Here is a 7977-nt window from a genome sequence, read left to right as displayed (position 1 = left end):
CCTCATCGACTCATAGACAAACCCATGAGATACAATCCACTTCGTGCTCACAATCCAAAATTAAACTAAAAAAACTAGCCTAATGATATTGAAAACGTAAAGAGGGAAGAAGAAAACCCAGCCTCTCCTCAACCCAGCCTCTCCTCGGCCTCCATTGAAATTCAGCATAAATTGACCTAAAATCGAAGGAGAATATTTATAGAAAATAGGAAAGCGTCGCAATGCTAGAACTAGTGTTGCAACATTGAGGCAGCTAATCAAGAGCGTCAGGGTGAAGATGTCCAATGTTTCCTTGATGCTCACTTGCACGTGTGCAAGGCTCCTTGTTCGTCAAAGCTCGTAGCATTACAACGCTGATGGGAAGCATTGCAATGCTGCCCATTCTATCTTACAGCATAGGGAAAGCGTCAGGCCAAGCCAATCCACGAGCATTGTGATGCTAAAGTAAGGGCATTTTGGTCTTATTGACTCATTTGAAGCCCGGATACTCAAATCACCTTCAAACTGCTTCAAATTAACCTCTATCAGCTTCTAATTACTGATTATACCTCTTGGTTGCTTAGTACCTACAAAATAGGGAAATAAATACGTAAAATTCGATAATGAGCCCGAATGAAGCTAGGAATAATAGCTCTTTTTTAGAGCAATTAATGATGCAGCTCCAAGTGTTTTTGCTTTTACAGGACCACACACATCAAAATGTATTAGGTCTAGGACATTTGATTTCCTTAAATGTTGAGATGATTTAAAAGTAACTCATGTCTACTTTTCTATTAAACAATGAGAACACCTCTTAAGGGGTGCAATCATGAAGATGATTTTTCTTGGTTAATGTCTTCAAATCCTTCTCACTAATGTGACTGAGTTTCTTATGCCAAAGCTCAATGCTCACTTCATCATCCACCGTATTTATATCGTAGTCAGTGATCTTAGCCTAATATAATATAATGATGAATATTTATTTCCTTCAACTACCACCATAAAGCCTTTAGTAAGCTTTCATTTGTCATTATAGAAGGTATTGCAGAAACCTTATTCATCAAGTTGTTGAAATGTATACCCTAAAGCCTCACAGTTAATGAGTTATTTGAAATAATGGTTGATTATTTTATATATGCAATTATCAATTAATGAAATATCCAAATTATTTTATATAGCTTGAACAGTATGTAGTAGACATATAGGTAGATCATTTCATGTAATAACCTAAATAATCTGTAGTATATGGATAAGGTTCAATGCCTTATCCTAGTGATATTACAGATACAGCCCACATTGTAAATGTTACAAGAGTCGTAAGTGTTACAAACGATTTGATCCAAATCGTTCATGTGAAGATATACGAGTGAGGGCATCATATACAAAAAGGATGTATAAGACAGTACCGCGAAATGATTAGACTTTCTTTATGACACTGTTGACTGAAGAATAACATTTCATAGGATAACCATAGGCAATTCGACCTCAATCCTAAGTGAGTTATGAACTTCTGTCTATGAGTTCAGTCCTTTGATTTATATGTGTGAGAGTGACTCGATTTGCCGACTCAATAAGCCTACCATTTTGGAAATTTTTCCTGGGAGCTGGGAACATAACTACACGAGATGGAATTCACTTTTTCCCTCTTTAGAGTAAGTAGATGAATTGCTCTCTTAAGGGTTGATTTCAAGTCTTAAACAATGAGGCTTCACCCTCTCAGTAGCCTAAGAGAAAACTATAAACTGGTTATTCATTAGAGGGATCATTGGTACTTAAAGAGTAAGAGGTACTTACAGGGATAAAACGATAATTTGACCCAACCGTAGTTAGGAGCTATTCGTGAAAGGTTGACTTACTAATAATTGGTTATATCCATCAATATAGAAATATTCTGCAGTGTGAAGAATGCACATATGGCTCTTTAGTGGAGTGGTCCACAGTTAATGAATGTTGATTAATTTAATTAAAAAGTTTAATTAATTAATTAATCTCGAATCATTGGAGCTTCTAATTTGTAGGTTGATTAGGACCCCATGCTAGCTCGCTAAGGGTGAAACAAGAAATTTTTAGTCTTGGAAGAATTTGAATTGTTCAAATTATAAGAGAATTTAAGTTAATTGTATATGATACATTATATGATAAAGTTAATTTTGAATGAGATTCAAAATTAAACTATATAATATGAGATAATAATATTTTTTAATAAAATTCAAATATTAAATAACATGAATGAGATTCATATTATGACTATAAGTTAAATTTAATATGAATGAGATTCATATTAAAACTATAAGTTAAATTTAATATGAATGAGATTTATATTAAAACTATAGTATATGAGACGAAAATACATTAGATTCAAAATATAATATTAATTGAATATATGATATTTAATTAATTAATATTAATTAATTAGATTAATTAATATTTGTTAAATTATATTAAATTAAATTAATCTAATTAAATTAAATATGATTTAATTTAATTCAAAATTAACTCCATTGCAGTTATGGGGGAGTTAACGCGGGTTATTGTGAGGGACAGAAGTTATATTCCTCCTCACTACAAATGCAAAAATGGTTCTGCATTGATGAACACATAGAAGAAGAAAAGTTCTTGCTAAAAAAGGTATTCTCTCTCATCTCTAAAAAGTTACAGTGAAAGGTTTCTCTGCATTAACTTCTTCTTCTCTTAATCTTACAAAAAAGTTCCCACAAACTTTTTCCTTGTCGGAGAATAGCGGGAAAGACGTAGTGATGGTGTCCTTTCATGAATCGTTGTAGAGTTGTTGAGATCATGATCATAACGTGGAATTGGAGAATATTGAAGAATTTTCTTCAAAGACAACTTTTTTTTCTTAGAGTTTCTTCTATTTAGAGCATGCTTAGTTTAAAATATGTTTAAGACTTCTCTATTTTTTTCTGTTAATTCGAAATGTAAATTAAAAGCAGAAGCATTCACAGACTTCTGCTGTGGGATTCGATCTCATCACAAGCTTACCTACATAAATTAAATTCATGTGAATATAAGGAATGTGTTTCACATTCTTCAAAATAAGCTTAGAAACATTCTTGTTCTCTACATGGACATCCCCATGCCAACTACTTTTGTTGATTAGTCACTACTCATCTTAACACTACCGAAATCACTAGGTGTATAGGGTGCAAAGAAATCCCTCTTGGATGTAGCATGAACTAAGGCACCACTAATAGTCATGCAATTGCTCTGTTGTGTAGCAAGATTTATAACATTGTCGAATAAAATATAAAAATGTTCAGTGATCACAAAAACTGAGTCTATATCAATATTGTCATTATTCTTCTTTTCATTGCCTTTATTATTTTTGTTTTCCCTTTTAAATTTTTATCGAAGGAAATTGGACATGAGGATTTCCATGAGTAGTAGAATGATTGTTCCAAATTCCATTCGTATTTGAACATACACAATTACAATAAAGAAACAGAAACTTACAGGCTATGTACAATACGAAATTACAACATGCTTTAATAAGATCAAGGGCAAGATTAACATACCTTTGAAGACTCATCTTCAAACACCCTCGATCATGAATGCTCGTTCTGAATCCAAGCCAACAACACACGAACGCTCGAACTCAGCAGCCACAACACAACACGATCACAACAACCAAGAACACAATGATCTCGAAGATCACGAACACAGCAAACGACCAACAAATACCTCGACTCATTCGAGTTGAGTATGACACCACCACAATGGCTACCTTGATATTGTCGGTGTGAGAATCCAGAAGTGTGGGCTTCGTGTGGACTTGATTAGAGGAAGAGACAGTAGGAAGAATAATCGTGTAAACGATTGAGCAAGTGGGAGATGACAAAGGTCTATCGTATAGACGATGCCCAATCGTTTAACAAATGCTATGCAGCGTTTAGCAAAAGCTCCACGATCGTTTAGGTAATGGCCAGCTGAGTGAACTATCGTGTAGTGTCACTACCATTTAGTGAATCTAATCCACGTGACAACCAACCGTGAGTCTTTCCGAGAATAGAAAATCTCAAAACAACAACTACTAAATTTTGGAAAATATTTTTCCTTTTATCTCACGGTTACCATGAAACTACCAATAACCTCTCACTCAATTGATTATTAAAGAAAAATATATAATTATCTAATAATTAATATTATTATAAATAAATATGATAACCAACTTACCATATTATATTTATAACTTATAGTTTTAATACTTCATCTCATGAAACATATAAACTATAGTTCTCTTTCTATTTCATGGTACTTAATGTAAATCTCATTTACATTAATCCTCCATTTGATGTATCTCATACATCACACCGATCATATCATATATAATCGAATTACCTCTTGTCAATTTGAACATTTCAAATCAACACCAAGAACTGATTCTCAACTTGAATCCATTGAGCTACCTAGGGGACCTTATGGACCTGTAGTTTGAAGCTCCAACCGTACGTGAATAACTGACTAATCTCTTTAGTCACGGGATCAACCATCCGTTAACTGCCAGGCACTCCACTAAAGACCGATAGCTGAACTCTTCTTACTATAGATATTTTATCTTGTGTAGGCTCCAACGGTACGTGAATAACTGACTAGGCTTCGGGAAGGAGTGATATCTTGTGTAATTGAGTTCCCAGCTCCCAAATCAGACAAGCCCCCAAAAAGGTAGGCATGTTGAGTTGGCAATCCGACCACTCTCACCCATACTAATCAAAGGACCGCCCTCAAAGGCAGGAGTTCCCAAAACACTCAGGATTAAGGTCATGTCACCTATGGTCGTTTAGGTGAGATGTAAGTCTCCAGTATCAACGACGTTATATACAAGGACGAATCATTTCGTGGTCTGGTCTTATACAAACTCTTTGTATAGGATACCCCCGCTCGCATGTCTCCACATGAATGGTCAGGATCTATCATCTGTAGTAGTTCACAACACTTTCAAACTTCTATAAAGCGAACCGTATCCGTAATGTCACTAGGATCAGGTATCCCACCTTAATCCTTATACTACATACCTATTTAGGTTATCACTCAAGGCATGATCCACTTGTATATCTCATATACATTCTTAAGTTTACATACAATAACCATGGAGTTTTGTTTATTGGATATGAGTAAATGCCAGATAAAATAACTCTTATTTTATTCATAATAATGTGTATAGATTACAAACTACGAGACTCCGAGAGAATTAGGACACCAATCCCAACATTTACAGTGCTTCTTTATATAATCATTCACACCACAGTAATGGTACTCAACATTTGCAAACTGGCCACTCCTAATTTTGCCTATCTTTACTCATCAAACCATTACTCTTACTTCTCCTCCTCCTTTCTATAATAAGAATATTTTGACTGTGAAAAAGAGTCCTATGAATTTCTTCTCATCTCCGCGTTCAATACGCTGCTTTTTACTAAGTTCATACTTAGCACTCTTGGGGCTGAATTCATTAAAGAAGTTATAATCGTCTCCCACAAGTCTGGCAATGTAACAAGGACCTATAACCCATGTATCTGACATTGATGTCCCATTTTGATACTTTGTCATCCCTTGTTTAATTATAAACATTTATTATTACCAATTTTTTAGGCACATACTGACTCGAGCTTGTTCCACATAGTCCGTGCATGAGTTTCTTCACCAATATAGTTTAGAAAATTACCTTCTACCCAATGTCTCATTATCCCATAAAATTTCCTTTGACATAATTTTCATTCTTTATCAGTTTTATCGCCATGCTTCTCTTCCGAAAAGACTGGAAGATACAATCAGTCACATATAATATATCTTCCATCTTTCTTTTTCAAACTTGATAATTTGATCAAGTAAAGGTAACCATCTTATCTGAGCTAGTGTCCATATACAACACAAAACAAACACAATCACTTAACCAAGTCTCTGATACCACTTTGTTGGGATAAATACTTAGTACTTTGGATCAATTATTTCCTCTTGTGTGAATCTAGTAGGAAATTAGTTAACTAGAAATCAATAATAGAAATCAAGTAAAGACATAAAGTGATTTTAATGTGGAAAAGCCTCCTCAATATGAGGAGTAAAACAAAATCACAAATCGAAGTCAAAATCTCCACTATAATCAATTAATGAGTACGATGAGTTTTTCCTAATCACAACTAGAGGCATACACAATATATCTCAAGATTAATAATCTTGGCAGCAAATGACAACAATAGAGAATAATAAATTAGAAAGGTCTACCTTGAAGTGGCAACCAATTACCCATTGTGACTATAGGTAGCTTTAAAAGAAATCTCCACAAATGACTTTTCTTTTCTGAATTTTCTCTCTAATTTTCCCACTACCACTCAATACTCTCTTGGTTTGTGGGAAGTCTGGTCAGTGGCATTTGTCGCCTAATTTAGGACCAAATAATATAGTACAAGTCGAACTTAGGGAACCAAAAATTTCTCAAATTAAACGATTTACAGTCCAAGGTAAACAAGAGGGGGGGGGGATGGCATAAAATAAATGCAACGAGATAAAGGTTAGAGGAAATTATGTGAAGAAAGTCTAGCTTCGTTATTACGTAATTTTTCTTGTTCAATATGCTTGTTCATCGAATTCTCATTACCAGACTCAAATATTTACTTGCACTTAACTTAACTAATTGGAAAAGCCAACTAATTGTCCTAATTATCTATTTTGTCCAAATCAAATTGATGAAAAGCATGCAAACTCAATTTCGTACTAATTGCATTAAGGCCTAGGGACAAGTTAAGTAGAATATTTAACAAAAAGAAAACCGTGACTAAATATTTGATTCAATCCTAGGTTGGTTTGAACAATACTTATCATATTCAATTTGCAAGCTAACCTAACCTATCACTTCTTAGGGTTCAACATAAGATTGTATGTCATGCATCAAGTGTTAATCTAAAGCAACACCCACAAATCCACAAGCATATGATAATAGGATCATAATATAATTTAAACATAATTGAATCCAACAAACATGATAATCCAGTTAAAAAACTCACTAAGTACATGAAAATAGAGAAAATTTCCTCAACCCCAAGCTAGATAGGGATACCTTAGCCCATAACTATCATGATGGACATCAAAGAATTGTTTTGAAGCATGAATAGACCAGAAAGTCGAAGAAAATGGAGAGAAATCGTGCTGCAATTGGATGGAATTGCAGATGAAAAGCCCTAGGCGACTGAAGTTCTATTTATAAAAATTGTGGTGCAGCACTGCGGTGCTGACAGAAATCATGCCCGCCTAGACTTCAGAGCGCCACGGAATTCTAAGGCAACACCATGGCACTGTATGATTTTTTACAAAATTGATCATTCTTTTCTACAGCGTCGAGCATGACGCTATAGGGCACTGCAACACTCTAAGGTAGGGTAAATTTGTCATTTTCCACATTATCTTTCCCGATTGATACAATTAAGCTCTATTTTGGCCGTTTTAGCTTCTTTTTGTCATTTACGCCTTGTTTATCTGTTGAATGCTCGAAACCTATAAAATTACCAAATGAATATGTAAAATCCAAGAACAATCTCGAATTAAGCGAAGCAAGATAGCACATATTCGATGCTATCATAGTCACACTCCATCTGCTACGGCTTATCGGTTGTTATTTAATAACTAACCTAATGCCCACATTGGGCCTTAAATATTGGGATTCACAAATTGTGAAATAACCGAACAATAGATTCATGATTACTTCGTTCTCTAACTAATGTGAAACTTTGTTTGCATTCTTAACTATCCTCCCATTGAACAAAGTACCACTCTGAGGAACCCCTCAAACAAATTTGTCTACTCTCAAACATGAAAGCTTGCTTGCACATACAATTCATCTCGGGTCAACATCCAAATAGAGTATGAGCACGAACATGGATCGCACTTACTATTTGCTCACTAAATTTCTTTGTTTGGAATTTGAGGATTTTACCCACATAGTTAGGTTAAATTATGACCCTGATACCAATTGATAAGGACAACGAAACT

Source organism: Benincasa hispida, chromosome 11, assembly GCF_027475165.1.
Source record: "Benincasa hispida cultivar pf3 chromosome 11, pf3_genome.v1.1, whole genome shotgun sequence".
Classification (NCBI taxonomy): Eukaryota; Viridiplantae; Streptophyta; class Magnoliopsida; order Cucurbitales; family Cucurbitaceae; genus Benincasa; species Benincasa hispida.
Note: the sequence above shows the minus strand (reverse complement) of the source record.